Source organism: Epargyreus clarus, unplaced genomic scaffold (assembly GCF_041222505.1).
Source record: "Epargyreus clarus isolate Ecla_fem2 unplaced genomic scaffold, WU_Ecla_fem_2.2 ptg000008l, whole genome shotgun sequence".
In the NCBI taxonomy this organism is placed as follows: Eukaryota; Metazoa; Arthropoda; class Insecta; order Lepidoptera; family Hesperiidae; genus Epargyreus; species Epargyreus clarus.
Window position 1 is genome coordinate 7232159 of NW_027332216.1, and position 22790 is coordinate 7254948.

Here is a 22790-nt window from a genome sequence, read left to right on the forward strand (position 1 = left end):
AACTTTGAAAGTTCTGTTTTTCGTTGTTTTGCTAATAGGGATAGGGAATTTAGGGTATGTCGATAAACGGTTAGGATTGGTTATCGTTACACTTACGGGACTATAGAGTTGGTAAAAAAGTTGCTTCAATATCAGATTGAAATGTACCTGTTTGGAATATCTAAACTAACAAGTACAGAAAGGTAAAGGTTTTAAATGTTAATATGCCGTACACACATTTTTATACTATTCCCAAAAAGGAACAAAATAACAACAGACCAAATAAATATAGTTATACATGTTTCGATGGCTCTATTTGGACAACCATTTACAATATTAGATTTTTATTGTATTAATATCAGCTCATTAAATAAAATGGCAAACACATTTAAAGGGCAAGGCCGGATAGGAATAACGTTGCAAAAAACTCCTAAAAATAATTTACTAATATCCGTTAGTAATAATTATTTTTAAGTTATTTTTGTTTGCCATATTTCTAATTTGACTGAATTAAAATAAAATTTAAAATTGAGAAATATCAAACGATTGATGAGAGATTGATAATTATTAGTATTACTGAAAACTATTTAGTAACTGAAAGATGAAAAATTAAAAGCAACATAAATCTGAAACTGTATAAACATTGCGACAAAATTCAAAATTAGGAACAACCTGACAGTCCAACAGTTGTTATAAAGATTTATCCTGGAGAAAAAACACAAAATATATTTCATTTTATATCTTATCTAGATGGTTACCATGGAAAGTTCTTTGCAAAAGAACGAGTTAAATCAGCCATAAATTCGGCCCGGAATGGCGATTCAAATAAGTTATCATCGGCAGTTACGAAAGTGTGCCTCTCGTTTTATCTTTGGGTAAAAGCCTTTTCTCGCAGGTGTATTGTCTTGTAAATCTTGTGTTATTTATACGTCTTTTATGAGAAAATAATAAAGTACTACTGGATTTATATATTGTTAAAGTGTTAGAATGGCTCAGACATTGCAAAATGTAGCTTACGAAAAAAGTTAGAAAATTGAATTGAATTGAAAAATATTAATGTTGAAAATTATTAAAATATCACATGGACTATGTTTAGCTTTTAAATGAATCTAGAAAGATATACTTAGAGGGCTTATTTTGGCTAGACAGGTATATAATATACAGTGAATACTAGGTACTTTGATGTTCTATTCTCCGATAAGAGCGTAGGACACTTTTAAAGCAATTTGACTTTTGCAGTACCACCTGCACCCCATTCGACTTACAGTCAGTTCTAGTTTACTACTTTAGTGATATATATGACAATAGTAGGCGAACGTAAATAACAGAATGACAGAAATCATAAATGTGGCAAATTCGACGTAATTTGTTATGTAAACGCTAGAACACGGTTATATCAGTAATGTGAAGTGTGTGTTTCTTATACAATTATAAGCGTTCCCATAAACTGCTTGAGAGATATTGCGCGATACTTTTCCAATATATCTGGCCGTGTCGAATGTCGAGTTCGATAATAGCGGCCTATTTTTCTTCTACTTTTAGGATAAGTGTTTTTAAAAAGTATTTTAGTGTTGTAATGTTAATAAAATGTGTAGTTGTAAATCTTTACTTTCCGTATTTTTTTACCTACGTGACTGATCAAATAACATGAGTATTTTATTTTTAATTAATGTGTGCATGCTATTCTCACACCGACGTCTTGTACTAATAGAGTTATACTGAAGTGTTTGTATTACAACAAAGTGTTGCAACAAATGCCAAAAAACTATGATTTTCGTTTTCTCACGTTTCACTTTCATGTAATCATTTAGTATTTGCGTATTCATATACAAAATTAAAACTCATCCTACAAACCGCGGTTCACAATATTGCGCGCTACTTTCCCAATATATCTTTATCCTTTCCTTGTGTTTGATAGTAGCGGCCCATTTTCTTCCCACCCCTATCATTTTTGCGTTTCTTATCTTTTTTATTAACCCATTACGATACGCGTAATCGACGTAGGTCCGATGTAGGTCGAACATAACATGTGGTCTGAAAACGTTGTCAATAATGGTATGGAGTAATGGAAGTTTTGCTTGTGAAAGTACTTTTGATATGGAAATCATATTGCGTCTAACAATACGTAATTGACGTATGATGTTTGTTTGTTCCAAGCCGGAATAGATGCTTTCAATAACAATGTAGATGTTCCCAGCTCTGCCTTTCTAAGCAATATCTGCCTCCATTGTAGTCAGAAGTGTAGTGAAGAAATCTCTGCCTAAAAAACTAATTTCTTGGTACAGTAACAAACATGTAAGCTATTTCACTTTTCCATAGATCTCAAATATACTTTCTAAGTCTGTGTTATACTTGGAAGCAATTTAATGTAACATTCTATTGTTTAAATTTATTTATGCTGTATACCTTATTTAACGAGTATGGCCGTCGTCTCTTTTAAAAAAATATTAGTAATAATATCTATCTGATGCGTATAATACTGAATTTAAAATTCGCAATTGTCAATCATGATTTGTTTATATTGTGGATCAATAAATAGTATTTGAAAATTATGTAATTAATGAACAATAATTTCTCTGAATTATTATATTAAACTTCTTTATTAAAAATATAATAAAAGTGGCTAGTAATTTATTTGCTACGGCAGGTACCTGGCGTAAACATGTTTATTTAATAGTTACTTTTAATGTAAAAGTTTATTTTATTAAAAAGCAGATGGACATACAAATCACTGTCCCTCGCATTATTATTTATAGAAGGAAGCAGGATGCTCCTATCTGATGACATACTACGCATACTAATTTGAAAGTGAAGTAATGATTTTCTTAGAAAACTCTGTCATTAACATGTACTAAATACGGAAGTATTATTTGCTTTACGTAGCCACAATTATGTAATTTTAGCAGATTACCGCTTAAGTTAAGAACTCAGCTTCCTCTCAAACGCTCATTGATTACATTACTTTTTACCCAACTGTGGTAGATAAAGATTTTCGGGCGTATGTATTTATTTATAATATAAGAGCAGACGAGTGTGCAGTCCACCTGATGGTAAGTGGCTACTGCCGCCCATGGACATCTGTAATCAACCCCGGATAGGATTAGATATTCTTACCTGAGGTCGGCCACAGATGCGCCGCTACCCCTGAGGACTAAGCTGGAACTCCTCGGAAAAGTATGTCTCCCTTACCACACCCTTCAAACCGGAACACAGCAGCGCCTAACACTGCTGTTATTAGGTAGAAATAGGAGTGGCGGTAATGCTGCCGGAGTCGAACCACAAAGGGTTCTACCACCTTCAAAGTATGTTCAAAGTATAAAGTTGTAGGTATGTAATTATGTATGTTAATTTTAGGTAAGTCTCATCCTGTAGCTAAAGTGGTTTGACGGATTTTAACGTAACGTTGGATGATTTCCTTTTTTTAACAACAGATTGTATATATATTTTTGTGTTTGTACTACAATAGTACATTACAATACGAGGACGAAAAATTTTTTTCTGACAAGTGTGAGTTTGCAGGCCGAGCCGCAGGCGAGGACTGCAATCACACGAGTCAGAAAAACATTTTTCGTCCGCGTGTTGTATAAAATTTTATATTACGGGGTCGGAAATGGGGGTTTTGCGCACGCGAAGCGTGCGTAAAACGTCAATTTACGCACGCCGTGATATAAATATTGTTTTATTGTATTGTATTTGGATGAATTGTGGGAGTAACAGACAATATTTTTAAACAGTCGGGTTTATGTTTTTATACTAATTGTTTTTGTATGATTATTTCTCAGTAACTCCTAAATATTTTCAACGTGCTGATAACAGTTACATAGGCAGAACATACCGTGGTTGCAAGCTGCAAAACAAGTATTGGGCGGAGATCTTCAATTGTCTTGCACCGGTACGCTCTCCATGCATTGCTTACTTTCACTCAATCAGTACATTGAATCCCCAATCGAGACGCTCTATGTACACGATTTCCTCATTAACGTGCTTTTGTTGAACCGTCTCCGGTATTTCTGCACTAGTGTATGACTGCGTGCATAGAAGTAATCATTGCCGATATCGTACTGTCATATTAATTATATTTAAAGAGAGATCTTTCTTGCCTTACCGGTAAGAACACTTAGATAAACTTCACCAGTTCACCAGTATTTTTTTTATAATATAGGAGTAGCAGACGAGCATGCACTCCACCTGATAGAAGTGGCTACTGCCGCCCATGGACGTATGTAATCAACCTAGGATTAGATATTCCTACCTGAGGTACATATATAAAGCGATCATCTTAGTCCAAGTGGCAACAAATCTGTAACTCCAGGTTACAATCCCTGTTTGGTATGAAGTTAATGACATCTGCCCACGAACAGTGGTGACCACTTGCCACCAAGAGGACTGCATGCTCGTTTGCAACTTTTATATTGTAAAAAATACGTAAAGTAATTTTAATTCAACTTATATTTTATTGCACGTATATTATATACGTATAAAATTATTTGCACGAAAAGATGTTACAAACCTTTGAGGTGGTTTTATTGTTAAAGCAATTGTGACTGATGTTAATTGTAACTTTGATTATTATCCGTGGCTAATTAATGGATGGGTACAGTGCAACATATTTTGGTTGGACGACAATTCTCTGTTATGCATTTCACCGTAACGACCATTTTGAAAATGGAAGTTAAAATTAGGAATCTCTGTCTTTGGCTATCACTGATGCACTATAAATGTCACAATACGCATAATGAACTACACTTCAGCCCATAAACTAACAAATTATATTACAAGTAAATCCTCATTTAAAACATTTCCTTAATCTCTATGAAATTTAACTTGTAATGCCAAGGCCGGTTTTGAAGTCGGGCTGGCGAGGCTTCTGCCTCAATGCCTCCACAAGAAAGGAGGCTCCAAAATGGATATAATATATGCAAATTTCTTTTAAACCTGTAGGTTTTTTTTTTCAACTAGTCTTCTTGCATTTTAACCGACAATGTTTTGCACTCAACTAAGCTCTATATTCTTGTTAGAAATAATTTTCTTTGTTAGTAATATATTTTTAAAGACTACGAAAGAAAATGGTCCCTTTCTTCGGAAAATAGTTATTTTAATGACTACGGAAAAAAGATCCTTTTATTCGGAAACAGATAGGGGACTCTTTCCTTGCCTCAGAGCATCCACTCCTATTCCAGCCCTGTGTGATACGAAAACTTACGGTGCAGCACCTGTAATCAGTAGCACTATGTCCATAGCTTACCAGATTGGCATGTGTACCTCCTCGGTGCATGCTCCAATCAATGCCTCAAAGTGTCTTCTTCTCTATTAAGTGAAGTGTTAAACAAAATAAGACGTTTATAGATGTGAGATGCTAAACAGGATCTTCTTCTTAGTCGTTCCTTCATGACTGAAGTTCGTGCCTGCTTTGGAAGTCTTTTATGCAGGTGTGCTGCATATCCAGCCAGTGTGCTCGGTCGTCTGCTTTTCTAAAGCACTCCGTAACAGATATCTTGGTGAGGCCTTTGATCTGGTCAGACCACCTAGTTGGTGATCTTCCCCGAGGTCTTTTTCCCTCCACTTTCCCAAACAGGATAGTAAAATTTTAATTGGATAAATTATATTACAAGTGAATTATCATTAAGGTCTCTTGATCTCGTTGGTAAGTGAATGTGTATTACTATAAGTTTTACGGTGCGGTACCTGTAATCAGTAGAACTATGTCCACAGCTTACCAGATTGGCATGTGTACCTCCTCGGTGCACGCTCCAATCAATGCCTCAAAGTGTCTTAGTGCCGACAAACTGTACGTGTGTTGAATCGTTCCGTTGCGTTCAATATCGATCCGTGAACCTAAGCTAATTGCACTGTAATGAAGTTGCACACGGTAAAGATTGTTTTGCTAATTAGTACTAACACTTATTACGTTAGAGTATGTGTGTTACAGATACGCTTAATCAAAGTGAAAGGATAAGCAAAATAAGAATATTACCTATAGGTGTGAGATAGAAAATAAGATGATTTGATATAAATTGAATAAACAATTATGTGGTTATTTTAAAATATCGGTTAATTTAATGTAAATAATAAATTTATATTAAAAAAAACTGTTTAGGACCCCGTATTTTTTGTACTTATTTCACAGAACCTCTTTGATTTAATATCCATATTATGTGCATACATAAATTTTAATGTTACGCCGTCTTGGGGCGTCAGCGATAATGGATTTAAAATTACATCACTAAACTAATTACGCATGGTCATCCAAACCAAACGTGTATATGCTTCTCAGGTCAATCAGTTGAGGTTAACTGGTTTCTAATCTAGTTTCTAATCTAGTTTATCTAGTTAATCTATGTTTACTATCACATAGGTATATTTTTTTAATTATCATATAAATATGTTGTTCCACTATCTTTGTAGATCAGTAGATTGTTACTCGAGTATTTACTATTCTATTCTTGGCGACATCTACTAAACAAAAATATATTTCGATATCATTGTATCTATTATTTCTGCTATCTGAATCTTTTACAATTCCAATTAGGTGCACTTAAACTTAAGATAGGAACATATATTTATAAGAGGAGATTAAGGTCTATTTTAATATAAGCTTTGCATATCCTGACCTTTAGGAGTTGATGCTAAGTTGAAAGATTCCGTCGATCGATTTATCGGCTCAAATATCAAATATTTTTTACTCATAATGTCATTGGACCATCTCGAGTTCTTACGAGAACTCGAGATGGTCCAATGATCGTTTGCAATTTATAACTGGAATGGAATGAAGATAATAATGTTAAGTAATTGTTTCATACTATTATGTGCAGTCATACCATTTATTATAGTTTTTTTTATAATAATTTACGTTTAGATCAAATAATTTTGAAAAGGCACCTATGCCATAAAAGGATTTTGGGACATTCAAAACATTTTAATTTCATTTTTTTCTTACCCTGACAATGCAAAATAGATTTACTAAATTATGTTGTTGACTTAGTACAAAACTAAATCACTATATGCTGTATTATACTAACCTACTAAATTACATCAGCGAAAAGGCAAGATGTGTTTTTTACAAGTGGGATTTCATTAGTCTTTCAAGGATAAGCGTAGCTTAGGATAGGGATCGTAATGAAAGTTCTTATCTAAGCAAAATTTTGTGGCGAATCATTTGATAATGAATGAGAACATTAGTGGGTGAGTAAACTAAATTGGTTTTGATTGCATTTGTAAAATGATAGTGGTAAGATTTCTGAAACAGCGATTTCTCTTGCATATGTGACCTACGCTCAATGCTTATTATTCATAATTAATCTATCCATTGTACAAAACATTGGATAGAAAACAATGTTTGCATACAAAAAATTTGCAAACTTTCTATCAAAAATTGCATAGAATAAAAATGTCGAGTTTTTTCTAGTAACTGGATGAAATAGTTCTTGGAAATTAGTAGTATAGGATCACTTAAATTAGCCAAAATCATCGCTTTCCAAATATAATGCGCAGTGTCGAACGTCTGTGCAGATAATGTAATATATGGACTTTAACTTAACGACATATATTCTTCAGATTACGATATACATTCTCGTAATTTGCACATATTCTGCCATTTAACAAGATTCGCAAGTGAGGACTGTGACTGTAATTCTCAAAAGCAGACAAACCTACTGACTTTATAAAGAATTTACTTTTACAAATAATACCTCTTTATCAAACTAGTTCTCAACGTATTCACATCTTGCATTCACTTAGCTTTATGTTCGTTTCTAAATCCAGTCATAAAAGTAAATACAAGTCTATGTAAGCACTAAAATATATGAACCAGTGGCATCTTCGTACATTTAATGCTAGCATAAAATATATCCTATCCCATAAACTTCTATTCGGCTCTTGATTAGGGCGGATATCTAATATTCCCGTAGCTGCATCGCTGTCGCCATATCGCCCCGACAATGGACTATTGGAGTATTCTTCAATGGGACGACACGACACCGACAACTTGCACATAATATCCTCGTAGACGTCGCAAATGTATATACTTCACGTAAGGGTGACCAAACTTCTTATATATAAGTATATATAAGAAGTTTGGTCTATTGGTATATATAAGAAGTATATTTTTATGTTAAAAAATACATTGCATATTTCATATTTTTATCTACTGATAAATATCTCAAATTGTTATTCCTACTTTGAATCGGTTTCGCTAGGATAGACAATCACCAGACTTTCTTTATAACGTCACAATAATTTAAAAAAAAAACTGGCTCGCATGGTTTCGTACCGATGATACAGACAAAATGATGGTACATGCACTATCTATTTAATATATATGTGTACCTGCAGTGTCAAAGCGTCGTGTCGTGTCGTGTGAGGCAGAGCCCAATGTCGGCGACACACTGCCAGCTAGTACAGACGGATTACGGAGCCCCTCGCCTGCCATTCAGTTTATGACTATTTTAGTGTACAGGATTCATCTATTGTAGGTGTTTCTTTGTCCCTATTTGGTTGAACTGACATATAATTTATAGCTATTCAATTTGGAACGGATGTTAGTAAATAGGTGTATATTGTGACTATAATGATATTATTTTTACCTATCACGAAAAATAAGTGAAAAATATGAAAATAATTCATATTGATGTTGTTAATTTAGGATATAAATTAAGAAAACAATGACATATATGATGATGGTAATAGTGAAATATGAGAAGAATGAAAAAACGCGCGAATACATGATAATGAAGAATTTTTATGACCTATAAAAATATTAGCAAAGGCAGTACCATACGCTAATAACATCTAACAAGAATTGAGCATAGAACCTAATTACTTCTTGTTAAACTCCTCTCCTTCATTAAAGTATTGTAACTACAAAGTAAAACACTAAAGTTGCTCTCGTAAAATCACGTAGAGTGCTAAAAGGGGATGAATAAGAAATTTAACCCACAAAGAGTGGATGATAATTTAATTCCTTTTATTATGACAAAGAAAGGACTGAACGTAACTTTTCTCAGCCTGGTTTTTCTCGTATTTAATTCAACTTTGACGTTTCTTCATCCGCTTCAGAGTATCTTTATTGCATTATTGAATAATGTATTGAATAATTTGAAAAAATAGTTTATTAGATTTGTATCTACTTTTAAGATTGCGACTGCCTCAATAAAATCGTACTTAATTTGCTCTCTGATTGTTTTAACTCACACATTTTACGACACAAATTATACTTATTAGGTACTTAGCTACTTGAAGTTTGAATAATACTTATGTTTTTACGATATGAAAGTTAAGAATTAATTACTCATAGAGCATTGTGCAAATCGGACTAAAACGATATAGATCTACTTACAATATTCGTATTCATAGGAACTTCAATAAGCGTTCGAGTTGTATGACAAAAGTTGTCAAAACCTACTTCGACTAATAGTTATTACGTACTAACGAAAACTTTATCTTTCATACTTACCGAATCCAATTGACTCCCGGAAGACAAAGTAAGACAAAAGGGGGTAGACAAAATTCTCCTTGTTTTCTCAAGCAATAAAATGTTACAGCGTCTGTTTCGCCGCTAGACCATTTCGCGGATGTAATATCATTGTATAATTGTTACCTTCAAGCATAACGGTTTCCAGATGGCCCGCCAATATTGCCGAAATAACTATCATAAGTTGGGAACGGTTATAGAAGCCGATTTCGAGTTCGAGTTCTGTGTCAGTGATAATTGCACATATTGCAATTATTGTGTTTATGCCGCTTCTTCTCCATAACGAAAAACCTTGCGTATTGGTGTTAGATTATTGAGGTTCAAAAAATCTGTCAAGGTTCTTTGAAAATATATCTATTTGATATGAAGCATTATTTTATTTTTTCCATATCGTTTTCATTTTTCGTCACATGCATGTATCTCTCGGAATGAGAAGCGTTGTCTAAATAAAGTTGTCTAAAACGTTTGTTAAGTCTATCTAGACTTAGACTTTAGAGTTTATACACTGCAATGCAGAGATGTATTAAATTTCAGACCTCAGTACTCTCAGTAGGAAGCCGAATTTTAGAATAGAGTGTTATTTTTCATTTCATAAAATTGGTTATATAAAATTGTCTATATGTGCCCAATACCTAGTTTCGGTTGTGGCGAATTTGGCAACAAACCCGCCGCAGCAATTTGATGGATCATGTGCCTTAGATCCCCTCATACATAATAATAACACCGGCTCTTTTATCCTGCCTAAGATCAATAAATTGATCAGTCTTTCGTGCTCTCTTCAAGAATTTGACGTTATAATAATAACAATACCGTACGTAATATACATTACGTTTATTCGCTAATTTAGACACTGTAATTTGGTCTTGTTTATATAAATGTATTATATAAACAAGAGCAAAACTTCTTTCTTATGAGTAAAGCCGTATCCATAAATAATCGTCAAACATTTATTCTTTCAATGCGTGACTGCGGATCTTCTTACTAAAAACTTAAGTTATAGTGCACTACACCGTCTTAAAAAGGTACCGTTTAAATGGTGGACTTCCTATACTTTGTAAAATAGTAGTGTGAAGGTTTTATCAGGATATTTTCCTCTATTATGAGGTTAAAATATATAAAAAACTTAAAAAAAATGAATTGGAATTCTAGAATGCAAACCTTATTGAAAATTCATATCTATTCATCAGCATTTGACTATCAAGGCTAACCCTAATCTTCCTTACGTACGTACTTTCAAACCATAAACCATTCTTCATTCTTACAACTTAATTTTTATACCTTGTTATAGCCGATTTACAGTATAAGTTAATACCATTCTATAAATCATAATAGTAATACCGGCATTATGAACCAGAACATGTCTTGGTATGAGCGGTTAATCCACTTTTATGGGATTGGCAACTCCATTGTGCTCAGCCATTAGACGGTAATTTATTTATATCTTATGGTTGCAAAGGGATAGTCATAAATTTCTTTTAAATTGGCCATCTTCATTTTTATTGAAATTAATATTTTGAAATGTTCATAAATATGAAAGATATAACTTATAATTATTCAGTTTCAAATTAGATGAATGCGTTAAGTTGCCGAAGGCAGTGATAGCCCAGTGGTTAAGAAACTCGGCCTCTCGATCGAGCGGTCCGAGGTTCAAATCCCAGGCACGGACCTCTGATTTTTCGAAATTATGTGCGTATTAGAAATTAATTATCACTTGCTAAAAACGGAGAAGGAAAACATCGCGAGGAAACCTGTATACGTGGGAGATTTATATAGAAAAAATCTCAAAGGTATGTGAAGTCTACCAATTGGCCAGCGCGGTGGACTATGGTGTAATCCTTCTTATTCTGAGAGGAAACCCGTGCCCAGCAGTGGGACAATAATGGGTTGATGCGTTGGGTACAACTTTATTAAGAACGATTGTTATATTTTTAATTAAAGTTTTTCTTATATTCTCATGTAAGTGATCTTCGTTCGTTCGTTTCTTTTTTGAGAAAAAATGTCAATTGTAATAAAATAGAAGTAAGGCAAAGGTTTAGGTTTGGAAAAAGTTACAAGTGATTTTGAATATTTTGAAAGTTTTTTCCTTTCTACTCTTGGCATAATCTATTTAGTTCCGGTTAGTCCGGTTATTAAGTTAATTCGGTTAATCCGGTTAATCTAGTTAGTCCGGTTTAACACCGAATTGCCCAGCTATGAACAATTAATATGAAGTCCTGTGTTTGTGTAATGTTACGCATACAGATCGTAGTATCAAGTGTATTGGTATGCGCTTCTGGCCTTTGATTCGAGACCTCAAAACCTTTGTTGCCAATATACAATGCACAATGCAATCCACAACTTTATATCATTACTTTGAATTTCTATGCTGTCATGGTGCTATTATATATTTATTATCATTATTAGTCATATACATATTCAACTATACATGTGACCTCTTACAGTACACGTATTTTTATATACATTATAAAAGAAGCAAGTCCACCTTATCGACATCGTGGACATCTGTAATAAATGAAGATCATGTGGTCTATCTCAACTAAGAATTTCTTGACATCGATGATACCTTAGAGTAACAATGCTGTTAATAATGTTACTGCTGTTATTAGGCAGAAATAGTATCTTGAGTCGAATCACAAAGGGTATTACCACCTTCATCAGGATGTCAGGTGGGATGCATTTACTGTTTCCATACCTGTAGCACTACCATGAGTTTACAAAAGTATTACTCGCTAGCGACTGCGTAAAATAAATGTATGAAAAATTGTACAGCGCCTCTGGTGGTTACTCGTAGAAGTAAAATCCGTAGTGGCGTAACTCGATACGTAAAAAACCTATCGAAATCAAATCGCTAGCGAATGTCATTATGATCTATTGCCATACAAATTCGGTCCCATGAGTCATTAATTTGACAGACGTTGTCAAGAAATACCGTAACGATAGTAGTTATGTTATTCACTAGCAAAATGACAATAGTTTTCTATTTACCATTTCTATAGTGGCGTTTCTATGCCAACTCATGGTAATGCTACTGCAAACTTGTATGTATTAGTAGTAGTAACGTATTTAGCTGGTGTCAGTAACTTCTGTCACACGCCAACAGTCAAAACCGCGTTGACCCGAATAGATTTTGATCGGTTTTACGGTTCACACTAGCCGTAAATTCGGCTGGAAATCCAAAAAATCGTTGCCGCAGATTCGAATCGAGTTTGTTTGTCGCTCTTCGCTGATTTATTTACGTCATAAATCTAACAATGGATTAATCAAACAGCTTTTGTCAGCAAGCAATGTGTTGTTCTGAACTCGGCAATAACTGTATGAGGAACTTAAATAAATCGGAATCGTATGTTTTTCATTGATCGTTATGTTTGCGATTTTAATAAAAAAACGTAAAAGTGGTAATAACTTGACAGTATGTTCGTCAGTAATTCATTAATTCTTGTACAAGGCTCTAGTGTTATTTATGGAATTCAATTTTGTGTCAGTGATTTATGCGATACCGCAGTATGTAATTTATACTCTACATTGAAATGTTTTTATTTTTATGTTGTCTATTAAACTTGATAAAATTGTTTTGTTCAGCTGTTATTTCGCTCACGTGTTAATCTTACATACGGTGTATATAATAAGTGATTTTCAAAGTTAACCAAAGTTAGACGGGAGGTGACCGCTTCCAATAAGCAATCATGTATGCTTTTGTGCTTCGAAAGGTACGTTCAATCTTCTGCGATGATAACATTATGAATCATGCTATCTCCTTGTAGAGGCCTTGTAAAATATTTGAATATATCTAACAAAATGGCCAGCCACCCTCACCTTCTCCCACCAATTTCATATGCTATGTCAGTCCAGGTCTGTCAAAAAGAAAACACTCGTGGCCAGTAGTGAGAAATGATAAGGTCTACCGGTAAATAAATATTACCAGCTTATGGCCTAACGCGATCAATAATAGTATTAATTTTAATACCTATCACAATTAATGTTGACATAAATTACTATGTAAAATCCATTAACATATGAGATATTACAGAATACATTAACGTTGTACCCGTGTTTCATAAGAAAACTGATTTAATTAGATTACTCCAAGCGTGACTTAAAATATGTAATTAATGTTAACAATATTCTCTAACAATTTTAACCTTTAACAAAAGATACTCTAGCAGAGGTTTTCAACACGATCTTTATTAGAACGAACAATTTAATTATATAGTATCTTGTAGGGATGTTATGGATATTATATTTCGAATCTGGATATGGATACTGATTTTTTTTATTATATTGGCTTTGCATACGGTTACGGATGTGGAACTATTTCGAATTATCGGATAGTTTTAGACAATGTGAGTTACGAATATTACATTTTTAAGGAATGTAACAGTGATGATAATACAAATAGGTAGTTATTTCAATTTATTTGCAGAATAACTGTACTGCATGTGCTTATTCGGCTGAAACCATTTTATTACAGTGTGTCATTCAGACTCCACTCTCATCCGAAATTATTCGAAACTTCGTATTGTTACGGCTACATTTTTATGTCGGATATCCGATAGTTTCGGATACGGTTACGGAACGCTCTAACATCCCTGCTATGTTGCTCTGTTCTTAATTATATTCCATAGCCTGTTTAACGAGGCTATTCGTTTTAATGAAAACTATTTTCGGTTGCGCGTACAATTATATTCATAACGAAACATACATATATAGAGACCTACTCGTCTGTTATTCCAAATGTGAGTTATAATAATTTATCATAATTAAATGTGAGTTATGAAATATGAATTCTGCAAGCTAAAATCATGATATCATTCAGTTACCTAATTGCTATGAAATTCAAACTAAATGTATTTCGAATGTTAAACTCTATTTTGGCCATTAACATACATTAGTAACAGTATATTTTTTCAACATTTGTATTTAATATGTTGCTTGCCTTATCAATGGTACTTTTAAATCTGATATTTGAGTCGGACTGCTGCCACAAAACAGCGGAACTGTTCCTGTACAGGAATGATTGTGTTATTTTATACCAAATATCTTCCGGGAGAAATCCGTCGTAAATCGAAATCGAATCGAAATTTTATGGAAATCTTGCTATATTTACTTGCCAACTTCAGGTATCGATTTTTTATCCATCTGTTTTGTAAAAAATCATTATCGTTACTTTTTCCAAACGCCTCAAAAAATAACTTCAAAGACGCCTAATTTGAAAGCGATATGTTACGAAATATACAACGTCTCTAAATGTAGCTAATAAAGTATATGATAAAATACATTCTATCAAACAGCACTTTACATTCGTAAACAGCTATTGTTCTCCAAAACTGAATTAGTGTGTAAGATTTCACTTCGTGTATTGCGCAGAATAGAAATGTCGTTCCATTTCCAACAAGAGTACGAAACTGCGAGTGCTGTACCCTTATTATTAGATTTGCCACGACGGGAGCCGGGGTACAAGAGCCATTATCAAAAGCTCGAATACATTTCCCTATTTCCGTAGACGCTGACCAATTTATTTTATCATTAAGTCATATCAGCACCGCTTTGAAACCACACTAAACTAAGCAAACAGCCAAGTTAAATTTCAAACGAGTCGGGAATTTGTTGTTTATTCTACTCTTCACCTGCCATGTTGGTCTATTCTCATTTCCCTCACTTTCGTTAAAGGCAGTCAAACTTCAGTTCATGTTTATTGCTTTTTCGCCCGCGTTTTTTCTGAAAAAGTTTCTTAAACTTTATGGGGATTTTTACCATCAAAGTACCTAATATTCCGCTATGCTATTGAGATTTTGGCACGCATACCGACATAGAAAAATGTTTTTAATAAGGAAAAAATGTCGTGAAATTTTATTATACCAACGATAGTATCCCCCACTTGAGAACTCCGTAAAAGCAATCAAAAATATTTCGAGCAAGTGAAAAATTTCTCATTCAAGATGCGAATAAGATACGAGTATTGTAGAGGAGGGTTCCGATCGCCCATCGCCATCGTTCCCCTTTTGATAATATCTAAGTTTGGCAACCCATCTCTTTAACTGCGTATTCGTCAATTATCATTAAAACTGGAACGCGGCAGGCGAAACTCGACCATAAGTTAGTATTAGTACCTATAAAGGTGAGTGATATCCGTATATCCATGAACATAATCTTTGTATGCTTTGTGACATTTGTTATGAAGTTCGTTTTATATGATCTTCATTTGCTGTTGGAACTAGGATTAAGTAACTTGAAGGATGTTATGGTTCCAAAGTTTTGAGGAATTTGACTACTTTGCCAAATAGTGAAAGGGGAATGATGAAAAGATGGTAAAGTAACTACGAGTATAAGAAAACAAGCAAAACCATATTCATATCATGTTATTACGTAAAATAAATTTCATTACTCGGAGAGCTTATCATCATTTCATACCTCTTTTAATAAGTCCACATCAAAACCCTTCAAATTGAATAAATTAAATTTAAACATGTTTTCTACACATTTCTTAGCATTCATTTGTTTATTGTTCTAGATATAATAAGGGCAAATACCTCTGTTGGCGGTCAGTATTACAATGCAGCGCATGTGAGCGGCCTTACGTTCGGAATTTCAGATGTTGTGGCGCCCCATACGCCCCGTACATGAATTAATAATACTGTCTCGACCGAGATGAAGTATTCCGGTTTAACTGTTTAATTTCTGAGACAACACTCATTATTCTTGTAAGGGTATACGATAACGATTTTAATTTTGTTAAATTTTATTCTGTTTCTTTGAAATTATATCTCTTATACGTTGTGTTTTAGGGTTCCGTACGTAAAAAACGGCACCCTTGTACTAGACACTCGTGCGTTTGTTCGTCTAGATAGATAGTTCGTTCGTCGTATAGATACCTTGAAACCCTATGTTTTTTCAAGCGTAACCTTCATTCGAAAAAAATCTAAAAGCAATATTTTATTTAGTGGGTTAGCTCACTAATGTTGCTACTATTTCAATAGAAACAAAAAAATCTATAGTTCTAAAGTTAATCATTTCCAATAATTTATTTTTGTTATGCGTTTTATTATTTACTTACTAGACTAGAAGGTTAAATAATATAAAAAATATATTTTTTCTTCATAACGGGGGCACATTATGCATCAAAACGGAATACATTCATAATTATATTGACCAAGGGGTCCTTAATACCCGTGATGGATGGTCTTAATATCACGATTTTGTAAGCTTTGTACGAAAGGTTGTCAATGGATTAGCAACAAGTCCATGGTATTGTATACGATGAAATCCATTTTCCTTGTCCCTTAAGTTTAAGGAGTGTCGTTATGAAGTACTTATATCAGAAGATTGATCGGCAGGTCATTTCTGTATTGGATGTAAAGGGCATAGAATACATATATCTATACAGGGTGTCCCGTAAGTACCACGACAAACTTGGGGAGAATATAGGTGAGGGTCTGACCTCTCTGGGAAAAAAAAATTACCTTATTAAAAGTGTCACCGTTTTTGCACTATCAATTGTTTTAGATTTTTTGAGAAATTCAGCCCTCTTCATCTTCTTTCGTTAACTGCGTGTACAAATTTGGTGATGCAGTGTTTATTTTTTCTATTAAAAACTATCAGATAGTTGGTGTATCATATTGAAAAGTAAATTGGTTAAAAGATGTAAAGGAACCATGAAAAAAATAGGGATATTTTTAGATTTTAATTTTTTTACTATTTTTCCCTCAACTTTGACTCGTCGCGGTGAAAAAAAAATGTACTGGACTATAAGTGTACGTTGCGCCAAAAAATATGTCCAGTTAATAGAGATTTCAAAAAGGTACGACACTTACTATTTAAAGTTGAAAAAAAAAGTAAGGGCCGTTTTTGCATGAAAGGGACTGAAACCAACTAAAACGTAATGATCGAGTTTTTATTAAAAATTACGGTTTCTACCGACTCACAACGTATTAGGCAATACTAAATCACATTATTACCGAGTTACACACTTAAAAATATCATTCTTCATTTGTAAAAAAACAATTTAGTAACTAACTAGCAAACAAAGTATTACAATTTATTAAGTCAATTTTTACCTACTTTGAACTGTCGTTACGAAGTAAAACTTCGTATATGTATGTAATTTGAATGACAATACCATAATTTGACATCTTGGAACAGATCTGATGATGGAGCCAGGATATGGATGGTAGATTTCTTACCAATTTAGCCTAAATTCGAGGGATTTACTAAGAAATGAGCCATGCACCTGCTGGCTCCATCATTAGATCTGTTCCAAGATGTCAAATTATGGTATTGTCATTCAAATTACATACATGTACGAAGTTATACTTCGAAACGACAGTTCAAAGTAGGTAAAAATGACTTAATAAATTGTAATACTTTGTTTGCTAGTTAGTTACTAAATTGTTTTTTTACAAATGAAAAATGATATTTTTAAGTGTGTAACTCGGTAATAATGTGATTTAGTATTGCCTAATACGTTGTGAGTCGGTAGAAACCGTAATTTTTAATAAAAACTCGATCATTACGTTTTAGTTGGTTTCAGTCCCTTTTATGCAAAAACGGCCCTTACTTTTTTTTTCAACTTTAAATAGTAAGTGTCGTACCTTTTTGAAATCTCTATTAACTGGACATATTTTTTGGCGCAACGTACACTTATAGTCCAGTACATTTTTTTTTCACCGCGACGAGTCAAAGTTGAGGGAAAAATAGTAAAAAAATTAAAATCTAAAAATATCCCTATTTTTTTCATGGTTCCTTTACATCTTTTAACCAATTTACTTTTCAATATGATACACCAACTATCTGATAGTATTTAACAGAAAAAATAAACACTGCATCACCAAATTTGTACACGCAGTTAACGAAAGAAGATGAAGAGGGCTGAATTTCTCAAAAAATCTAAAACAATTGATAGTGCAAAAACGGTGACACTTTTATTAAGGTAATTTTTTTTTCCCAGAGAGGTCAGACCCTCACCTATGTTCTCTTCAAGTTTGTCGTGGTACTTACGGGACACCCTGTATATATAATAGAAATATTTATCCAGAAGCACAGAGTGCGTCAGGACAAATTCTAGTCTTCCAGCAGTTTCAGCTTATCTTCTATATCCCTATCATTTGTGATAACTTAGTCTAAAATACACAAACATATTATAGGCTGGAGTTTCAACCACTAGGTAGGCCGAGTAGGTAGCTAGGGGTCAAAACCCCTAGTCAATCACTACCTAGCTACCTACTCGGCCTCTTAACGAAAGTTGAAAAGAGGTTCAAATCGCAGACATTTCATTGTGTGCATATTAGAAATTAACTAACATTTGTTATAAAGGTGAAGGAATACACCGTAAGGAAACCGTCATGGTTGATGATTCTTTAAAGAAGTTCACAAATTTGTGCCTAACCCCTATGAGAGGGGCCCCACAGTTAATTAGGAAACATAAGGTTTTACGTATATCATATATGATTAACAAAATTGAAATTAATAATCGACGCTTTACACGAGAGACCTGGATCACCACATTAAGTAACGATAAATTTCCATTAATTTTCATCACGTTGTCATATAGAATTTCGCTCAAATACGTCGAGTTTATAACAAACCACATACCAAAAAGTGGCTCTTAATATACTGCGCGTAAAATAGTCCAAATAACAGGGAACTTCCGTGAGATATTCGCGAATTTGTGGCGACGATGCTTTCTCTGGTATTTGAAATTACATGAAAATTGTGCTCAACGAGTGTATAATTATTTAGCGAAGGAGATAAAGTTCTCTTTGTACGGTTAAAGAATCTGGTGTCGATTGTAATAAGGCTTTAGAATTAGCACAAAATGAGACACATTAGTGTTTTTTTTGTAATATAGAAGCAGCTGCATATGTTTGTCTTCCTTACCGCGCTCTTCAATCTAGAACGCAGCAGTGCTTGACACTGCTGTCATTAAGCAGAAATAGGTGTGGCGTTGGTGCCCCCGCAACGTGTGATAAAGGTGACTTCACGCAGTATTTCAATCCTATGTGGAGTTGATTAACGATGTTCATTGGCGGTAGTGCTACTTATCCAAAACCTACTTATCAAATGAACTACTCTGAAGTTAAGTATAATATCCAAATACAAAATATACATAACAGAACATACTTGACCAGAGGAAATCCATACCACCAGAGGACAGTAATTTGTTTTGATGACGTTGTCAATTACCTATAATTTAATACAACTTGCTACCACAGCGCAACTGTAATGCTCTTAATTCCCAATTACGATCATTTGGATCATCAGAACTAAACACATTATCCAATCAAGTGTAATGGCAGTGTTAGCATAAACAGTGTTTCTGTAATTACATTGTACTTGATTCTATTAATGCACGATCGGGTATTGTAGCGGAATAGCGATTAGTTTACGATTTTCGAAAAGGTGTTAACGTATTGCGAATGGTCCTACGTTTTATCCTTCAAACAGTGGTACACTTTATGTCATAGTTATATTGTTACAAAGACATACGGTATGTTTAGTATTCGTATTCGTATGTTTAGTCTTCATCTTAAAATTATCATATCCGCATATGACCAAACTTCTTAAGCCGATTACATTTTTTAATTCGTTTTAAACAGATGTTCTGGTTCCCAAATTACGAGTACCTCATGTGTAATTTAAGAAATTAATTGCTGAGAGTTTTATAATATATTTCTTATACATTATGTGTTGGTCTATGTATGCGGTAAGCCCACACGCCTAAGAGATAAAATCGCACTTGGCCAGTACTGTGGTCCATGGCCTACACTTCTCTCACTCTAAAAGGTGACCCGTGCCACAGTAATGAGTCCATGACGAATTTATTTCACCCTGGTCTTAAATGAGTGTATAAATCGCACTAATACTTTCTAAACCGTTATCATTTAATTTTGTAGTATTTGTCGTCGCGTAATAACATAGAATCCTAAATATCCTAAATATCTGTCTATCTGTAATAGCATTGTGTTTAATTCCATTAATGTTTGTGCTCGATCGGCGGAGCGCGTGTCGCGTCGCGTCGCGCAGATCCGATTAGTAGCGCCTGTTTTAGGTTGATACCACACTACCTCTGAGCTGTGCTAGCAATGGAAGTATCTTCTATTTCGCACTCTAATTGACTTTAACATTTCTAAATTTAGAGAATGTATGAAATTTAGAAAAGATATTGAATCAGCGAGTGGGTAAGAATACACCCTGTATAAGTCTTATGTATTAAAATATTTTTTTGGTATATTTAGAATTATTGAAATGAAGTAAGAAAAATAGTTGAATTATGTTAATCGCAACTTTTAACCCTTTAAATACTTATTAGTAAATTGTACATATTTTTTCTATATGTGGATTGGTCTTTGTAGCGGTATTTGTTACCACGAGTGTAAGCTTGTAAACTGTGTTGGATATATAACGTTAATTAAATAACCATAATAATTAAAAATAAAAGCTTGTAAAGTGATGCTTAACGAACTACTATTTAGGTATTGAGACAGGTATTTTTATTCAATCGCTAGAGGAAATGTCACGATGCGTCGCACAGATCCGATTAGTCGCGTCTGTTTTATGTAGATACCACACTACCGCTGAGCTGTGCCAGCAATTCAAAGAACCTGCAGTCTGCTTTACATAGACATTACCATTTCTATGTTAGTTAAACGTGTTATTTAATTTGCTTGAATGCTAAAGTAATCTAAACGAGCTATTTGTTTTCGCAATCGTATAAATTTCATAAAATGATTATTGTTGGAAAATAAATAGTATCCAATTAAGAAGAGAGAAGAAAATAATTGAATTCCTTTTTCCCACCATATTCAATAAGACTTTTTGTAAATTTTATAGGTATATCTTAAATTAGTCCCGCGTACAAATAAATACAATTTATCTAGTATCATTTCAATAATAAAGTACGTAAGTGGTTCTTCACCTCTAAGAGCATTTTAACAGTATGCCTCTAATTGAAGGATGAGATAGCCAGTAATGGCTACTCGTAAAACTAAGTAACTATTAAAAAACTCATACCGTATCCGGCTTGCCGTACATTTGCGGTCTTCATATAACTTTGAGAATGTCTTTTATAAATAAACTACAATAGTTTTATAGAAAGTAATGAAAAACTGTTGTTGCTAAATTCGAGTTAAATTTTAGACGATTATAATATTATGACGATCTTTGAGCATTTAACAGTGTTTTTATAAGATCACATAAAATGAATGAAAGAATGAATGACTCTTTCTACATTCATAACCCTACAATAGTAGTCCATAGGTTACAAATATACAAATACCCAGACAGAAATCTTAATTTATCATGTAGATATATGTTTCGCCGCTAATCAAATTTGGAACCCTCTGCGTATAAGTTACCTAATTGATCTCGCTGCTACGCTGGTTGCCAACTGTTCACTGGTCTACTACATATGCTCCTATAGCGTCTTTTTTGAAGCTTTCTTTTTAGAGTACTCGTACTAGAGTTGAATCAGTTCTGATATAGTCCGCTAGGGGCGCTGATTAGAAATGTATGGGCAAATATGTAAACAAATACAAAAACAGTCAGTATGCAAAAACGTAATAACTAATTCTAAGGGTACAGTCGTCTCCTTACCTTTGTTCTAATATTAAAACAGTTGTGTCATATAAGCAGTAATAATTATGCATCATTATAATTTAGTATCACTCAACTGTCTCAAGCTACCGAATATTTCGATAAAATGTATTTTACGTAACTTGACCAAGTGAGCCGGAGCATCAACCATCATATTTGCTGTCTAGACCATTCCTTTATCCATTAGCGCGATGCGATAAGACAGCGAGCTAAGCTCGTTGCAACAGCCATTTTGTGGAAATATTTTTCAGATTTCGCCAACATTAAATAACATTTATTTTCGGTAAGCCGGTTAGCGGGTAGACAGGAAAAGGTTGTGTGTACGAACCTTTCAACGGTTTGAAGTAGGAAATATATTGAAAATGGTTATATGGTTTTAAATACCGTTAATAGTTTAGTTGATTATTTAGTTTTATATAAACCAACGATCAATTCTCGAAACTTTGGCTCGAAACTAACGTAATTGCGATCTTTATTTCTACGTGATCTTAATTGGCTGTATTGAATGTTAATCAATCTTTATTATGTAATTTTTTATGTGTAAATACATTTGAGAACTTTATTTGATGCTTATATTGATAGGTGACTGTATTAAAAATGTATACTTACAATTTTTTATTTGTTTCAGAATCCCACTTCGTACGTTGAATAAATGGTAAGTTTCAAAATTTATTAGCAGTTCAAGTGTTTTCTAAATTAAGTTTTTTCAAGAAATCTTATACCGTTTTCAAATTTACTAATCCTGGTAATCGCTATT

At 33.6% G+C, this 22790-nt stretch overlaps 1 protein-coding gene across 2 annotated transcripts in view; it reads left to right on the forward strand.

Moving 5' to 3' along the window:
- IRSp53 (Insulin receptor substrate 53 kDa) overlaps positions 1-22790 on the forward strand; it is a 298284-nt gene that overhangs the window by 162504 nt on the left and 112990 nt on the right. For both annotated transcript variants that reach the window (XM_073075851.1, XM_073075850.1), the window contains one exon: positions 22662-22688. The gene's annotated coding sequence lies outside the window, so the exon portion shown is untranslated. The remainder of the gene's footprint in view (positions 1-22661; positions 22689-22790) is intronic.